General features: G+C 39.0%; 1 long non-coding RNA gene across 9 annotated transcripts; it reads right to left on the minus strand.

The window, feature by feature from the left end:
* Nucleotides 1-242: 242 nt before the first annotated feature.
* Nucleotides 243-12,265, minus strand: LOC106827813 (uncharacterized). Of its 9 annotated transcripts, XR_006516549.2 has the most exons (9): nt 12,123-12,259; nt 10,865-11,036; nt 10,513-10,717; nt 9,904-9,959; nt 9,082-9,170; nt 8,853-8,990; nt 2,437-2,562; nt 1,989-2,159; nt 243-923 (listed from the first exon to the last, which is right to left on the minus strand). It is a non-coding gene; the product is annotated as an uncharacterized lncRNA (long non-coding RNA). The 9 variants fall into 9 exon arrangements; XR_006516551.2 differs by lacking the exon at nt 8,853-8,990; XR_006516548.2 differs by lacking the exon at nt 2,437-2,562.
* Between the last annotated feature and the right edge of the window lie 5,845 nt (nt 12,266-18,110).

Here is an 18,110-nt window from a genome sequence, read left to right on the forward strand (position 1 = left end):
CCCATTGATCAGCAGCCTTCTGTCCTTCTTCTGGGATTAATGTGGGGCACTTTATCTAGATCCCTGAGTTCACAAACCCCTGACAGTGGTGAAACTAACAAATTGGCTTTGACACAAAGTGTAATGTCATCCCTTAGTCATTGAAAATCTTTTCCCATTTCGTGGCATTTGACACATACATTTTTTGCCATTTCTCTTCTCACCAAATAGGAAATTAATTTAGAAAGATATTTTCAACTCTATTGTTTGTGCTTCGGTCATGGAATTTATTTTTTTTTGCATTTGAACTACAATTTTAAAATGAACTACTGTAAAATAATTATCCCTTCAATAATTTTAATATAAAACTATGTTTATGTTAACATAACAAATAAAATCATTCAGGTTTTCATCCTGCTTCACTGTGGGGAATCTCGTTTTGCTACTCATTTATTTCTTCCCACGATACCTATTTAAGTATATATCGGATTCATTAGGAAGATGCTCTCGTCTCTCACAAACTGGTCCTGTACGGAGTCTTCAGCTCCAAATGGTGCTGCCCACTCTCTCCACAGGCCTCTGCTCTTTTCAACACACTTGCCTCCTGACGTTGCGGGACATGCATCTTCCCTCAGACTGTCGCTGTTCTCTTTGCTGCTTTGTTTCAGTGTGGTCACAGACCTTTTCTTTAATCACCCACAAGAACAGCGGAGACCAGATGGTGAATTGTGATGAGAACCACAGGTATAGAAATGATCAATGAGAAGTACAACCCAAGAGTAATAGGAGTGATTTATAATTTCAAAAAATGCCCACAGTTTCAGTCCCATTCCAGTGGGGTTCCTGTTGAATTCAGAGCTGTTTCATCATGAAAAGTGTTGGCTTATCCCTGCCTCTTCATAGCTTTTTCACTGGGCATTATCAATCTCTTACTTGTTAGAGATCTGAAAGATAAGAAATAGTATAATACGGTCACACATCATCTAATGGTTAGGATACGTTCTGAGAAATGCATCCTTCGGCAATTTCATCCTTGTGTGAACATCACAGGGCGCACTTCACAAACCTAGATGGTATAGCCTACTACACTTCTAGGCTATATGATACTAATCTCATGGGGCCACTGTTGTATATACAGTTCATCGTTGACTGAAATGTTGTTACGTGGTGCATGACTGTAGGTGTTTTAATTTTGCAAAAGTTCAAATCATGACTTTATTTATTTATTTATTTTTGAGGAAGACCAGCCCTGAGCTAACATCCCCCATCGATTCTCCTCTTTTTGCTGAGGAAGATTGGCCCTGAGCTAGCATCTGTACCAGTCTTCCACTATTTTATCTGTGGGATGCCTGCCACAGCATGACTTGATGAGCGATGCATAGGTCTGTCCCTGGGATCCAAACTGGTGAACCCCGGGCCAATGAAGCAGAGCACATGAACTTAACCACTGCACCACAGCACTGGCCCCTAGGCACTGTTTTTTAGAAGAAGCCTTTTACCAAACTAAGGAAGTTCCATTCTATTCCCATAGTGTTGATAGTTTTTATCATGAGTTAATGTTGAATTTTGTCAAGTGGTTTCTCTGTATCCACTGACAAAGTCACAGCTAGTAAATGATAAAGCCAGAATTAGAACTGAAGCATTCTAGTTACAGGGCTCACAATCTTAATGGCTGTGATATATATACACACACATATATATATATGTATAGTTGTGTGTTTCTGTGCCTGAAATGGCCCAAATAGTACACAGGCAAGACCTGTTGACTGGAGACATAAAATAACTTTATTCAAATTGGGACATTCAAAGAAAGAAGGAGCTGTCTGAGAATTTGGCCCCCTGTCCCTGAGGTCAGAGAGAAGCTAAGAAACCCAAGAGAAGCTAAGAAAACACAACAGAAAAAGTATTGCAAGAACTTCTCAAGTGAGTAGACAATTGGAAGATACAATAAGCAATTTCTTTCCTTTTCTGCATTTAAATGAGTAAATAAAGTAAATATAAAAAGGTACCATCTATGCATGATTTACTAGCATAAAATTGCTAGTGTGATCCAGTTCTTCCGTCTGTCACTACAGCTGTGAGTGATCCAAGAATGTTCCTGTAATTTCTTTCTCCAGCCTCTTCACATCATTTGGTTACAATCAGTCAATAAGTGGCCAGACTGACTTCAGTGAGTAACACTGAAACAGACAATGAAATGAACAAGAATCAGTTAACTGTTCAGTGGCTGATGAAATGAACAATGACACTTAAGCTAATATCCTGACGTCCCGCTGCTGATAAAAGATGGAACAATTTTCTCTATAGCTCTTAAAGAGGATGACAGCAAATAATACATCCTCAGCTTCTTAGCAATGAATACACATTATGAATTTCAGATAATTCTACCTGTGGATGCCCTGAGTACATAGGCTAAATGTACTGGTCATTCTCAAGTGTGTTCTAAGCTGACATTACCTTCATTCTAAGCCGTGGGGCAACACTCAGTTTTAGTAGCCTTCAAATGGGCAAGGTTCTCATCATCAGAAAGTAGTCTAAGGCATAACAGGATCTGGTCACTGCAATAGCTCTCTTGATATATCGCTTGTTTATGAACGACAAACAATATGTTAGAAGCAGTTCTTATTTTTGAAAAAGAAATCAATTTCAGACATGTGAGTTACTTTGTGATGGGGAAAGCTCACTTTATCCTCCTAAATATCCATGTTAAATATGATAGGTAAAACATATTAAGTGAGATGATTGATGCAGAGAAAATGTAATTGCAACATTAAGTTTTTAAGAAAGCAATGCACATTTATGTCTAAAACTTCATTCCAAAATGATCATTTTTATCTAGTGATAGATCCACATTAGAATAAGTACCTGTTCAGTTTTTACACAAACAGAATGTTGGATTTATTGCATTTAGGAGCCATGCAATTAGCAGCAGATATTGATCAACAGCAGGCAGAACAATAATCAATTCAATAATAATTGAGATAATTTGAAAAGGCTATGTTATAGATACCTTAATGTGTGAAAATTAACCAAATTAAATACAAAGTATGAATATTTGAATAAATTATTCTGTTTAAAATACAATTATAAGTAATCATAAGTGTTGAGAGTTCAGGAATTTAAAATCTCTGACAGAAAAATATGATTCCTTAAGTAATTATGTACCTGGATTTTAAGACTTTATCTTATAATAAGCAAAAATACTGTTTCACATTTGTAAACAAATGTTAACAGCGCGCATTAAGAATCAAAGTTTAGAAAGTTGTCATTTTTTAAAAACCAAGAAATATTTTGTCTTCATAATAATTATTACTCTACTACCTAGAGTGATAGTTTTACATAGCATGATCTATACGTAGTTTTTAATAATTCTAAATAAAAGAAAGAATAAAAAAAGAAAAAAGAACAGGGGCCGGCCGGGTGGTGTAGCAGTTAATTTCGCACGTTCCACTTTGGTGGCCCAGGGTTTGCCAGTTCCGATCCCAGGTGCGGACATGGCACCACATGGCAAGCCATGCTGTGGCAGGCGTCCCATGTATAAAGTAGAGGAAGATGAGCACAGATGTTAGCTCAGGGCGAGTCTTCCTCAGCAAAAAGAGGAGGATTGGTAGCAGATGTTAGCTCAGGGCTAATCTTCCTCAAGAAAAAAAAAAAACAAAACTGACTAATGACATCTTGAAATGTTTGATTCATCTCACTTCACCCCCACCAAATATTGCTGGATAAGAATCAGATATTGGCTCTAAAGGTTGAGTATCTGTACTCAGATTCTAACCTGACCTTACGGTCCCTAGAGCACAATTTTAAAACTGTATGTATTTTAACTGCTGCAATGTTTCATATGTCATCATAATACAGTCCTAAGTTATAAATGGCACCAGGTATGAACAGTCCAAAATATGAACAAAGTTTTTTTCTCATTAATAACAACGTTACGTATTCTGTTGGCTCATATTTGCAAATCACTGTCTCTTAAGAGTCATCTCCCTTGTAATCCAACTCTTTCTCATTGATTTAACCAAGCAATCCTGTCTTTTCTCAGTGCTATCTACTCGAGAATTTTTAAATATCAGTACAATCTAAGCATCACCTCCAGGCTAACTCGTTGGAATGGAACAGGGTAGCACAATTATTGCCACCTCCATCTTTGCTACATTTGGGATCATAGCAGGGTAATAGCATATCTATGTGACTGAGTATAATATTTAGAGAATTCATAGGGGCAACATTGCCATTTTGTGTCAAATTACCAATTGGCACCTGGTCTGTGCCAGCACTGTGCTGCGTGTCAAAAGCAAAGAGACTTCAAAGAACATTTAGCCTTCCAGGGAAAACAAATATCATTAATCTTTGTACAAAGCAACGTGCCCAAAATTACAGTCTCAATGTCAGAAAAATGTATTCAAATACTAAGAAGGCCTAAGGACCATTGAGTGGATGTCATTTAAGCTGACTCTCTGGGATTCATAGTATTTTACTAGAAGGAAGGAGAGTGTTAGAGATAAGGTGGTATCATTGAGTATGGTATTTCCATAAAAGATGTAGCAAATACAAAGGTAAAGAGGTGGGAATGCATTGTTTGCATGGTCTGCTCATAGACATACAACCATTACTACACAGTGACAACCAGAATACTGCCATCAGTCAACAGACACTTTTATCCATGGTGTCTATGTAACTCAGTTGGATTTTTCATTTGCTTTCACACATTTGAAACTGCACTATTTACTAAGCAGATGCTCTGCACAGTTGCCTTGACAACTGTACTTTTATAACCATTGAGCCATTACGACAAAAGTTCCTAAGCAAAGTGAAAAATTGCTATTCTTTTCAAAACATTGTTCAACTAATTAATCATAGCAATGTGATATTGCTGTGCAGTTTTAGCCACCTTCAATAATTAACGTGGGCTTTGTTTGTTTAATTGGTGTCAATTATCTTAACTAAAGTCAAGAGCATTGCTGAGGCTTCTAATGTTAGGGATCGAGTGAACTACATTTCCAGGGTTACATCAGTTTTCTGCATTGTCTGGCCAAGAAACACTCTCCTGACCTTTCTGAACATTGATCTGCGCAGTAGACCATGATCAAAAGATAACACAGTCAGAAAACAAATCATTGAGGCACTTTAACCAGAGCAGATAAGTGTTTCATCAAGTAATTCCAAATTTCTAGTAAGGTAAAGATGACGACTAACATGAACCCGTAAGACAAAAGAAAAATAAAGCTGAGCTAAACCTCATTAAGATGGTGAAAATCTTTCTGCTGCTCAGAGAGTGGAACAGGTGGTTAGCTCACACTTTTCTACTTCATGTTTCTTCCTGACGTGATGATCAGAGGTTTCCTTCCTTTAAGTAGATATTTACATGAGTGAATTTGGCACGTAAAGACAACGAGCCTGGAGAATGCCAACAGAAGAGAGCGGGGTAATGGCAAAAGGGTCGACGGTCTTGACAGCTGCCGTCTGTGGAGAGTATAGATGCTCACCATCCCAGTACTGATGCCACGTCTGCCCTCAGTTCAGGGAATTAAATGCATTTTCATGGTTTGCAGTTATCCTGTATTTCAGATTTTTGTAGGAAGACTTGTGTTCTAGTCTTTGCCTTAAAATTTAGCAATGATGTAAATTTTGTGAAAAAAATTTCACTCTATCTTATTTCCTCCTTTTAAAATTTAATTAGTAACAACTTGCCTCCTTACTGAAACTGGTTTATTATAGGAATCCAGAAATACAATAGACTTTGAAATTGTTTAGCTGTATTTTATGTCAAAAATATATGTGCCAGTTTTTATTATGTATATGAAAGTCTTATTTTTTCTAGAAAGAGTTCTTCTTGGATTTTGAGGAATCCCAATGAAGAAACATGCAGACAAGTAAGATAGGAATCAAGTTAGCTGTTACCAAAATTGGGATAGAGAACCCAACTTGGACTTGAGTACAAAATGTGCATTTTGTAGTGTCTCTACTGAGTTAGAATCATTCTCCCATAGACGTACAGAACACCCGAAGAGTCTTCAGCCCCTCTGGAAGTGAAAGGCATCAGAGAGTGGGCTCAGCTCCTGGACAAGTGGAGAACGGGCTCAGCCTAAAGAAGGGCAGATCCCAAAGAGACCCAAAGAAAGGATGAAGCATATGTTTGCAATGAAAATTTTCTAAATGTTGTCTCAGGTAAGAAGAGTGAATGGGCAGAGAAAAGATAAAGATAAAAGTCCCCCCCCCCCCACCAAGATTTCCAAAGGGTGGAAATCTCTTTTATGAAACAAGGTAGGGATGCAAGAGAACAGAAGAAATTTTACCCCCTAGATCCCTTACATTTTGTCATTTCTTATACTTTTAATTTTAACCCCCCCACTTCAGGTGAACTAGGGCTGTAGCAGGCCCCCACAGGGGAGCAGACAAGCAATGTACTAACGTAGTCCTGTTTTGACCTTTATGAAGCAGTCTGCTAAGACTAGCTGCTGTCCATGCCCCTCTGGAATACTCTCAAGAAGTCTACATCCAGAAGGCTCTGAAGTCGGTTAGAATAGTGAAACAACTCCAAAGTGAGGTCACATCTTTCATTCCCATAAACCACTAAAATATTTTTTAATCTTGCTTTAAACCACATCCAGGACTAAGAAGAAACTCTGGTGCAGCTCACTTTTTTATTCACTCATTTGTGCAATTGTGCATTGAATAATATATTGTTGAATAAATAACATGGACACCTATTATATATCAGCTCCTCTTATTGGTTCTATTTATATATCAATAAATAAAATAGACACATGCACACAAATCCTGTCCTTGAATAGTTTCATTGTAATAAAATAGGCAGACAATAATATAATGCATAAGATAGTACATATAGTTATTACCACTATGGCAAAAAGAGTGAAAGAAAAGAGAGTAAGTGGTTCTGGATCACGGGGGTGGGGGTGAGGGTTACCTGGTTAAGTTTGGAGATCAGAGTAGGCGTTATAGAAAAGGTGATACCAGTGACTTAAAGGAGGTGAAGGAGTGGACTAGCATTCCAGGTGGAAAGGAAAAAAATGAGGGGTCTCAATATGATTTATCTTCGATTATTGAGGAATACATTCAAGGCCTTGTAAAACGTTAACCGAGAAGGCATTTGTTCAAATACAGACATATGAAATGCCTAACGTCACAGTATTCTTAAAAATCAATGTTCTGGTGTGTGGTATTGTTTTAGTGACTCTAGTTTACAAACTGCCTTTAGCAGCAGAACCCCTTCTTCATGTGAATCCCACGTGGCACCCTAGGATATAGAGCAGCTACACGCAGGGCTTCTGTGTTAAAGTGGGGATGGGAGGCCTCCCTCACAATTGGAGATCACGCAAAGAACACAGTGTGATTTTTCAAAATATTAAGCATCAATTACAAATAACATGGATTTACATATGTAAACGCAGAAGTGTTTTTTATAACACATAAAGTGAAAAAAATTGTACAGAACAATTTGTAGAGTAAGACCTTCTTTAAAAAAAGCATAGTGTATTATGTGGGTGTGTACACAGGGAAAAAAATCAGGAAGAATAGCCATCAACAATGGTTACCTCAGGGAAGTGAGCCACAGAATGAAAAACAAAAATATCTATACTGTTGTGGCTAGTTACGATGAATTTGTTTTATTTTGTACTTAATATGTATTATTAAAAGAAAGAAATCACTGCTCAATATTGTCACGCGATAACTTGAAAATAGATATTTATTCAAATTCTTTTCAATTTAAGTCAAACTCAAATAGTGAAAGCAACAGGATCATTAGATACCACTGTGGAATTCTATGCAGACCCCAGGCATGAGTTTCACCTGCCAAAATAATCCCATCTGCACAGTGTTATCCATCACTCAGACTCAGTATAGAGACTGTTAGAGCAGATGGTGGTTCCCAAAATCAATCATAATCCACCATTCATGGGAGGAAGCCTCTCTCTAAGAATTATGTGGACACTTTCAATTTGTACTGCACATGCCACCCAACATCTGCCAGATAACAATTCTCTTCTCTGCCAATTTAGGATGAAGTTACTAACCACAACTTTGTTCCCTAATAGAATAGTTGTGTTAAATACACACAAGGCAGAAGTGACTCAGTTATTGGACAGGTTTTCCAACTGTATTTTCAATGACAATTTCACCTTAAAATCACACGCTTTCTATGAAACAGGAGTTAGAGAGACAAAACCTTCATCCTCCCTGAATAGAAGTGCAGAAGGGTGGAAAAAAGACTGTTGATTCCACATCTTCAAACCACAGAATATTAGGAAAACAAAAACCAGAAAAGACAGGGAAACTGATATCTGTGACTTCCAATAATGTAATACTTTAGTAATGTCAAAGGCACTGTGATAGTTCATTTTATGTGTCAACTTGACTGGGCCATGGGGTGCCCAAATATCTGCTTAAATATTGTTCTAATCTGTCTGAGGGTGTTTCTGGATGAGATTAACATTTGCTTCGGTAGACTTAGTAAAGAAGATTGCTTGCCAATGTGGGTGAGCATCATCCACTTTGTTGAAGTCCTGAACAGAACAAAATGCTACGTGGGGCAGAATTCTTTTTCTCTGCCTGCCTATCTTTGAGCTGGGACATCAATCTTCTGCTTTCAGACTCAGACTCGAGCTGGAACTACACCGTCAGCGATCCTGGGTCTCCAGCTTGCCCACTGCACATGTTGGGACTTCTCAGCTTCCATAATCACGTGAGCCAATTCCTTATTTTATACATGTATATAAATTTCTATGTATTTCCTATTGGTTCTGTTTCTCTGAATAACCCTGACTAATACAGGCATTTTTCTAAAATAAAAAATGCTTATAAATAGAAGGTATAAAATTTTCTTCTCATTCTCCACTCTGTAAGCTACTGACCTAGACTGGGAAAGAGACTTGCTGAGCCCTCTCTCCGGCCTCCTCGCTGAGCGTTCTGCAGTTCCTAAGAACCATTTTAGTCCACGGATGAAGACAAGATATGGCTCCTCCTTTATAACTTGCCATAACCTTTGTAGACTTTGCAGGAAATGATAAATATTTATCAGGATATAGCACAATAAGCCCAACATCCATAGAAGAGCCACATTTATAAGAGAAACTCTCTTACCATTGCTCCAGTCGTTGTGGTGGTTGTTGTTCACTACCTTCTCTCCTATCCCCCACGAGAATCTGCTCCTGATTTAGTCTTTGTAACCTCTTTAGGATGTCAACAACAGTTCTCGGTTAAATTTCTATATAGGCAGATTAAAACCTAAACTAACGGGAAATAACACTGCGTATGGAATGTCAAGTTTGCATCACTCTAAGTAGAAGATAGTCATGATAAGAGAGTCTCTAGAAAATAAGTTACCAGAAAAATAGGTTTCCATTTCTTCTTATACTTGAAGCTGGTCTTGAAAAGGGAGACAGATAATTAAATAAGACTTTTACTGGTTCTTTGAGAAGATATGCAAAACTGACAAACACTTAGCCTGACTCTCTAAGAAAAAAAGAGAGAAGGCTCAAACAAATAAAATTAGAAATGAAAGAGGAGAAATTACAACAGATACCACAGAAATATAAAGGATTATAAGAGAATACCATGAAAAACTATATAGCAACAAAGTGGACAATCTAGAAGAAACAGATAAATTCTAAGACTCATACAACTTTCAAAAACTGAATCAAGAAGAAACAGAGAATCTGAATAGCCCAATCACAAGTAAAGAGATTGAAACAGGTAGCTTAGTGGGAAACTACTTCCCCTCACAAGGTTACCCACTCAAAGCTAACAGCCAACATCACAATTAATAGTAAAACACGGTATATTTTTCCTCAAGACTGACTTGATTTCTACTATTTCTACTTCTCCTTTTCCTTTAATGCATGGATCCTGCTAAACCTTATAAATCCGTTACAATATAAAGTGGGGAATGAATAAAGAGCTCACCTGAGGGATGTTCACCCTCTGTGGCTCCTGGGCGAGTACAGAGGACTGTGGTTCAGCTGAGGGGACAGAAAGAAGACAGGGGTCCTGAGATTTAGCTGTCTTACAGCTCTTAGATTCACCTCCTCAAATCTCAGCACCCCAGTTGGGGATCATCCTCCCCATAGGCACAGGGCCCTCTGGGCGTTGAAAAGGCACAAGAAGGATCCTGGACAGGCAGCAACAGCTGTCTTTGTGTGATTCTGAAATGACCATGGAGCTGAAATCTGCAGTTTTTTACTGAGTGAACATAAACTTTACTCGATTGATTTAACAATAACGCATGCGTCCTTCTGAATAACAGAAAGAAATAAAAACAACCGATTAGTTGAATTAAAGTACGCCAAACGACAAGACAGTATTCCTTCATTAAAGTTAACTTAGCAGAAAAATACTCAGTATGCATCATTTATCTATTTTTCTCAGTAATATTATTTAACCCCTGGTCTACACAATCCACGGAAAACCTAGTAAAAGAGATGGGATGATTTAAAGCAGGAATTTTTAATTGTTCATTTCAGCTGGGAAGTATTTCTCAAAAGGCCCTTTTGATAGATGCCTTTGGTAACTTACCTGTGAGAGAGTGAACTGTCACAAACTGCGTTTCCCTGGACAAGTCACCGAAGTTTTCAGGCCCAATGTCTTTAAATCTTTCAAAAGGGTTAGAAGTAGGTGACCTTGGAAAACTCTTCACAGATCATCATTCTTGGATCCTGTGACATCAGGATAACGTCACTAATGTCACATGTGGTGGTGGACATGTGTGACAGCAGCGCATCTGTAAATAGTGGGGGCCATTTAAGGGGACTGGAGACAGAACTTCCTCCCTCTGCCCGGTTGTCCCTTACCCCCAGACCTTGCCCTCACGGCTCTCCAACAAAGCAGCCTTTCCTGAGCAGCCTGTCCCTGGGCCACCCCAGCTCACCTGTACTTCCCAGGGACGGCCCAAATGCCCCACTGTCACACAGTGTGGTGGCTCCTGAAGGTGGCATCATCATCAAGTCTGGTTCATCCTGGGCAGGAGGATCAAGACCTGCTTCTGATCTTGCAAATCTAGCATCTGCTCCTTTCTGGGCTCTTGTCTCTCCTCTGAAGCTCTGGAGAGAGGTCTAAGGTCAGAGGGGCGCTCTCTTCCAGGTAATACTCCCTCACAGAGGCCCCCTGCTTCCCGCCTCACAAGGGCTGGTTTGTTTCAAGGCAACTGGGACATGGATCTGAGAAATAAATTCATCTTAGGGGCAAAAAGCCTGACTCTTGGAATTCATTATAACGTTAGACTTCAAGGACAGAAAGCCTGACAATGCAGAGGGGGCCAGGCACCTCTGTCTGACCCAAGGGACCTGAAGAGACACTAGAAATCCCAGGATACATGTGACACACGGTGGGATTCCATCCACGTCCTTTCCTTTACATCCCTGGGGACGCAGGGACAGGCCATGTTCCTAAGTGCTGTGAAGGCTGTAATGCCAGTCTTGGGCAGGTGTGACATCAGACAAAGCCTGAGACTGAAGCGAAGCACACCTGCCCTCGAATCCAAATTCCCTGGCTGGGAGCTCCTGACTCGAGCACATCGGGCCACCGACCCGAGCCTCGGTTTCTGGTGAAGTGGTTGTCAGGGTACATTAAACCATCCAGTAAAAAAACAAAGCGTCCTCTAACTATAACAGCAGTTGTCACTTACTTAAGGCTTCCTACCTGGCACTTGTCTAAAATAGTGATCTATGTTTCCAAACGTCGCCGTGAAACAATCATTATTAATATTTACAGATGAGAACCCTGACTCTCGCCCAGGTTCCTTCTGTCGCCCCTGCTTACAGGTGACAGAGCTGGCACTGACCGGGCTTGTAGTGCTCCAGAGCTCGGGCTCCACCGCAGACCCACGGTCACCGTCCGCCTGATAAACGCACTCCTCCCTCCCGCACCCACCGCCGCCGACACGGGCTTCTCTCCGGTCGGGCTGCAGGCGGGCTGGTCACACGATCCTCGGGCACCCCGGACCGCCCCGAACACCTGCGCCCCGGGAGCCCGAGGGCCGGGGTCTCCCCAATCGGCCTTACCCACTCTGACGGCCCGCCCGGGTTTATACACCGCCGCGGGGGGCGACGAGGTCCCAGACACTTCCTGCTCCCATCCCCAAGCACAGGCACACCCTTCCCAGCTAGTCCCTCGCCCTAGGCGCACACCCTGCATTTTCCGAGCACACCCCAAAGTTCCCCAACGGTTCTCTGGAGTCCCGAGAAGACGAACGAGGAGGATACGGCTGCACATGCGCAGAAGGAGCGTGGCGTCCCCTTCCCAGAGTCCAGGCGGTGAACCTCACCTATTTAAAACTACATTTCCCATAGGCCTCCGCGTCTACATTTCAAGTCACTCTTGGCCTTTCCGCGAAAGCGGGAGGACGGTGTTCTTAAATCTCTCCTGCCCAGGGTCCTCCGAGCCCGAAGAGGTTAAGGGTTAAGCCTGAACTCTGCTGTCAAATGCAAAGGGTAGTCCGCTATTGGCTCCCGATTAAAATAGCATTTTTTTTCATAAGTCATTTGGAGGTAATTAGGGAAATTTGAATACGGATTGGATATGGAAAATATTAAAATATTACTTAGATGGTGTGAAAAAAATTTGGAATTATGTAGGAAAATTGACTTTGTAAAAAGAAAAGAACATGACGACTGAAGTAGTTAAATTATATAGCTGTAAAATTATAATTTTACAATTTTTCAACCTGGGACCTCCACCCTGTTCCTTTACAGCCACCGGACCCACCTACCCCTGAGCCCCATCCTGGCGCGCCTGGGGCCCAGTGTGCAGATTCTACTGAGGGTCTGCACAGGTGCTCCAGGGGTGGATGTTTATAGGAAATCTGTTGGGTTTTATACATTAACATTGCTTCTTGCTGAATTCTCTTATTGTTTCATAAATTTTTGTGTTAAATATCTTGGATTTCCATGCACATAACGACAAGTTTGCTTGCTTTTTGCTGACGTTTATAATTCTTTGTCATTCTTTAGAAAATTACAGATAAAAGCACAAGAATGCTGGTTAAACTATATTAAATCAATCATAATAGACTTTAACATAAAGATCACGAAGGAGAGAAAGTGGTCACAACATATGTCATTTAACAAACATTTATTGAAAACTGACTGTACAATCGACATGATTCTAGGTGCTGGGATAGCAACATCAAATAAAAGAGAGTAAATTCCCTACCCCCATGGAGTTTATGATCAGGGTTGTTGTGGGGCCTATTAGTCAGGGTCCCCTCAAGAAACAGGTGTGAGTTGTCAAGAAACCATGGGACACTTGAGGAGAGTCTAATAAATAGGGCTCTAAAAATGTGGGTAGGGTTAGTGAAGCATCCTGTAACTAGTGTTGGTAGAGAGTTATCACCACTCCCAGGGCTGTAGTGAGAGTAGGTAACATTATCAGAACTTAGCACAAAAGGCCACCCTTATGAGAGCTGTGGTCTTAGGAAGAGAAACATTGTGAATGCCCATTACATGGCTCAGCACAGAGAGCCAAAGGAATAAATACCCAACACCTCACTTGTTCTCTTCCCTCTGATATCCTATCCTCCGTTAAGCATTTATAAACTCCATTCAATACCTATTCTTAGAATTCCATCCACATATGTCTCTTCTAGACCTTTTTGTCACCAATTTTCCAGTCTTATTCTTGTTTAGCCCCCTACTACCTGTCAACTCACTGAGCTACTGGACATAAATCAGTATAAATCGAAACTCAAGTACATGTCAGTTCTTCACAAAGTGAACTAAATATACCTCCTTAAACTCTACCCACTGGGAAGATTTTTTTCACCACACGTTTCAGAACCACCCCTAAGTGAGACTGTAATTGTAGCAGCCATAATTTCCAATGATGCCACCATACACTGTAAACCCAGTTTGAAGGAGAGTGGATGGGTATGTGGCCACAGGTCTCCCTTGGGGACTTTTGGGGAATGTTTAATTGTATATTCTTGTGACCAAGTTATGAGGAATTTTGTCAAAGGGACCCAGCCTTCCATTTAGTCAAAGCCTCCTGTCTATAAAGTAGAATATATCAAGGATTTAGAAAGAGAATCTGAATCCCTGTTGTGGTGATTTGTGTTCGTTTTCTGCCCACAAGATCCAGAATTTCACATGTATATAGATATATATCTCAAGAAGCAGCTTAGGAGAATACCCATCTGTTTCATTTCAATGAACTTCATGATCAAAGAGCCACCACCACCGATCCCTTCATGTCACCACAAAAGATGGCTGCACATGAGAAACACTCTAAGAGTTTTAAAAAACATTTGTCAGTATCCCATTAGAGAAAACACATATTTCATTGGTATGAAATGCAACATGGGCTGCTCCTGAGTCCACAGGGAGTATACTCATATTGATTAATTTGAGCCTATCCAAACATAATTCATCCTTCCTAATCTAATATGGTAAGGATCCACCCCCTTATGTGCTATCTAGTTTCTGCTTTATTGGGCAAGATCTTGAGTTCCTTTTGTGTTTTTGGTTTTTTAATTTCTGGATTTCTTGCAATTTTACTCTGAACATAGCTGGGTTTTTATTCCCATTATAGGCCTGGAGCCAGTAAGGAAGTTTGGACAGGGCCTGAGGATAGTGTGTATCTCCTTCAGGGGTAACTTATACTAGGATCACCCCTTAGGATTTGGAGAGAGAGAGAAGTGAGAGAGACACTGTCAGAATTCAGTTACTCTTCACTTCTTTTTCTAAGCTCCTCAAAGCAGTGACTTTTAGTATACCTTAAAGGCCTTAAAATTGCAGAGAGTGTGGCAGGTACAACAAACTTGAACTGTCTAATAAGCCTCAAAGCTGTGCAGAGGCAAGCGTACACCTGCCAGGCAAAGTGCACAGAGTAGAGAATATCTGTTCCGACCAAGTAGTAGTATATGTTTGACCATATCCTTCTCCTCTGATAATAACTTTGCGCTTCCTAGATGCTCGGTAAATCCATGTAAGTGAAGGAATACAATTTCTTCACCTTAATCTTGACCTCACACTGAGTCCATCCTAGCAGTAACTGGGGGAGGTGTACTTACCTGGCATTCACCCTCTTATGGGGAGTGATCATTTTATAAAATATTGAGGAACATAATGTCCCTCTTGAAGATATTCTTGTATTCACACCTTATCTGAGTGAGTAATTGAGGCAATCCATTGAGAGCCCCAGTATATTAGATCACTTTTCAAACTGTTCAGACACCTCCATCTGGGAACTGTTTCTCTCTATGCCTGTCAATATTAGATTAGTTTTATCTTTTTAGGGTTTCATGCAAAAGGAATCATACAGTGTATTTTTGTGTGGCTTTTTTTTCACTCAGGATAATGATTTTGAGATTCATCCTATAGTTGAATACCAGCAATGAAGGAACAGCCTCACACAGGGAGAAACAACTGCTTATGAAATCAAGGGAGACTCATTGTGCCCAATGAGTTCAGCCAAATCTGAATCCAAATACATGTAATCATTCCAATTTCCAGGTTCCTAGATTTTCCCAGTAAATGTCCCAAATCTCATCTAATACACCTCCTCAAATTGTGGATGTAATAGTTATTGTAATTTTTTGAAGAAATAATGTCCAAAACTTCCCAAAGTTGATGAAACAATGCTAATTTACACATCCAAGAAGCTTACTGAACTCCAAGTAGGATAAATACAAAGATATAGTTTTACCTAGACACATCATAGTCAAACTGTTGGAAGCCACACACAAAGAGAAAATCTTAAAAGAAGAAAGAGAAAAACAACTGAACATGTACAGGAGAGCATCAACATAAATAATATCTAACTGCTCATCAGAGAAAATAGACCCTACAAGGCAGAGAAATGGCATATTCAAAATACTGAAAGAAAAAATGGTAACGAAGAATTTTTTTATCCAGCAAGACTATCTACTAATTATAAAGGTAAAATAAGGACATTCTTAAATTTAAAAAGACTGGAAGAATTTCTTGATATCAGAACTAAATTGTGAGAAATACTAAAGGAAATTCTTTGGGCTGGAAGAAAATGACATCAGACAGTACCTCGAATCAGCTGGAAGAAATTAAGAGAGCCAGAAGTAATAAATTTCTGGGTTTTAAAAAAAAGAATCTATAAATCTATTTTCTCATTTCTTCTGTTAAATTCTTTAAAAGACATGAGATTGTACAAAGAAATAATTGTAACATTGTAGTATTGGTTTTGTAACATATATAGATATAATATATATAAAAATAATAGCACAAGAGGGGAAAGTAATAGAGTTACATTGGAGGAAACATTCTATATTTCATAGGAATTAAGTTAATATTCGTTTGAAATAGACCATAGTCAGTTAAAATGCATATTGGAATCCCTAGCACAGACACTAGGAAAATAGCTCAAAAATATTCAATAGAGGAATTAAAATGATATACTGAAAGATTTATTTCGCACAAAAGAAGTTAATAAAGGAAGGACAGAGAACAAAAATGCCTGAAGACATAGAAAACAAATAACAAAATGGCAAATGTAACTCTGATCCTATCAATAACTGCACTAAATGTGAATGGTCTAAAAAAACCAATTAGAAGACAGAGATTGGGAAAATGAATAATAAAGCAAGATCCAACTATATGTGATCTACAAAAGACACACTTAGATTCAAAGACAAACAGAAGTTGAAACTAGAAGGATGGAAAAGACACATCATACAAATAGTTACCAAAAGATTGCTAGAGGGTTGTAGTAATACTGGACAATGTAGATTTTAAAACAAGAAATATCATTAGAAGCAAAGAGGGACATATCCAAATGACAAAATGTCAATACATCAGAAAGATATAAAAATTATCAATGCTTACAAATGTAACAACAGAGCTTCAAGATACGTGAAGTAAAACTTGACAGAAATTAAAGGAGAAAGAGACAATTCAACAACAGTACTTGGAAATTTCAACTGCCTCCTGTCCATAATGGATTAAAAAGAGGAAAGACAATCAGCAAGGTTATAAAAGACTTGAACAGCACTATCAATCAAATTAAATTAAGTGACGTGTATAGATCACTGCACTCAATGACTACAAAATACACATTCTTTTCAATAGCACATGGAACATGCTCCAGGATAGACCGTGTACTCAGCCATAAAATAAATTCAACATATTTAGCAAGAATGAAATAATATAAAATATGTTCTCCAACCACAATGGAATGTGAGCTATCAAGAATGGAATATATCTGGGATATCCACAAACATTTGGAACTTAAATGACACCCATCTGAATAACACATGAGTCAAAGAATAAATTGGGAACAAAATTTGAAAGTACTTTGAAGTGAATGAAAATTTAAAAAATAGAATATCAAAGTCTATGGGATGTGCCTAAAGCAGTACTTAGAGAGAAATTTATAGTATTAAACACCTATAGTGGAAGAGAGGAAAGTCTCAAATCAATAATTTAAGTTCCTACCCAAAGAAAGGAAAGAAAGGAAAATAAACCAAACTGAAAACAAACAAAAGAAAGGAAATACAAAAGATTAGAACACGTGTCCGTGAAATACAAAACACAAAAATCAATAAAACCAGAAATTGGCTGTTTACCAGATAAAGTTGACAATCCCTTAGCTAGCATCCCCAAGGAAGAGAGAAGATAGAATTTACCAAAATTAGAAATTATAAAGGGCCACCCACAGAGAAATTAAAGGATTATAAGAGAATATTATGAACAACTTTATGCCACAAATTAGACAATTTATAAGATATTGGCAAATTCTTAGATCCAAATTTCCAAAACTGACTCAAAGAGAAATAGAAAATCTCCATAGATCTGTAACAAACAAGAAAATTAAATTAGTAATTAAAACCCTTTCAGGGAAGAAAAGCCCAGATTTGGATGACTCAACTGGTGAATTCCATTGACTATTAATGGAGAAAATAATCCCAATCTCCCACCATCTATTTCAGAAAATATAGAAGGAGAGAGCTGGTCTCACATCATTCTATTAGGCCAGAGTTACCTTGATTTCAATGGCAAGTGAAGACATCACATGCAAAGACAAGACCACTATCCCTCATGAATATAAATGAAAAATCCTTAACGATGTGTTAGTGAGAGATGTCACCAAGATGGGGCAGTAGGAGATCTTAGCCTCTGTCCTCCCAGAAAGATCAACAATTAGACTGC

The sequence above is a fragment of the Equus asinus genome, chromosome 20, assembly GCF_041296235.1.
Source record: "Equus asinus isolate D_3611 breed Donkey chromosome 20, EquAss-T2T_v2, whole genome shotgun sequence".
NCBI lineage: Eukaryota > Metazoa > Chordata > Mammalia > Perissodactyla > Equidae > Equus > Equus asinus.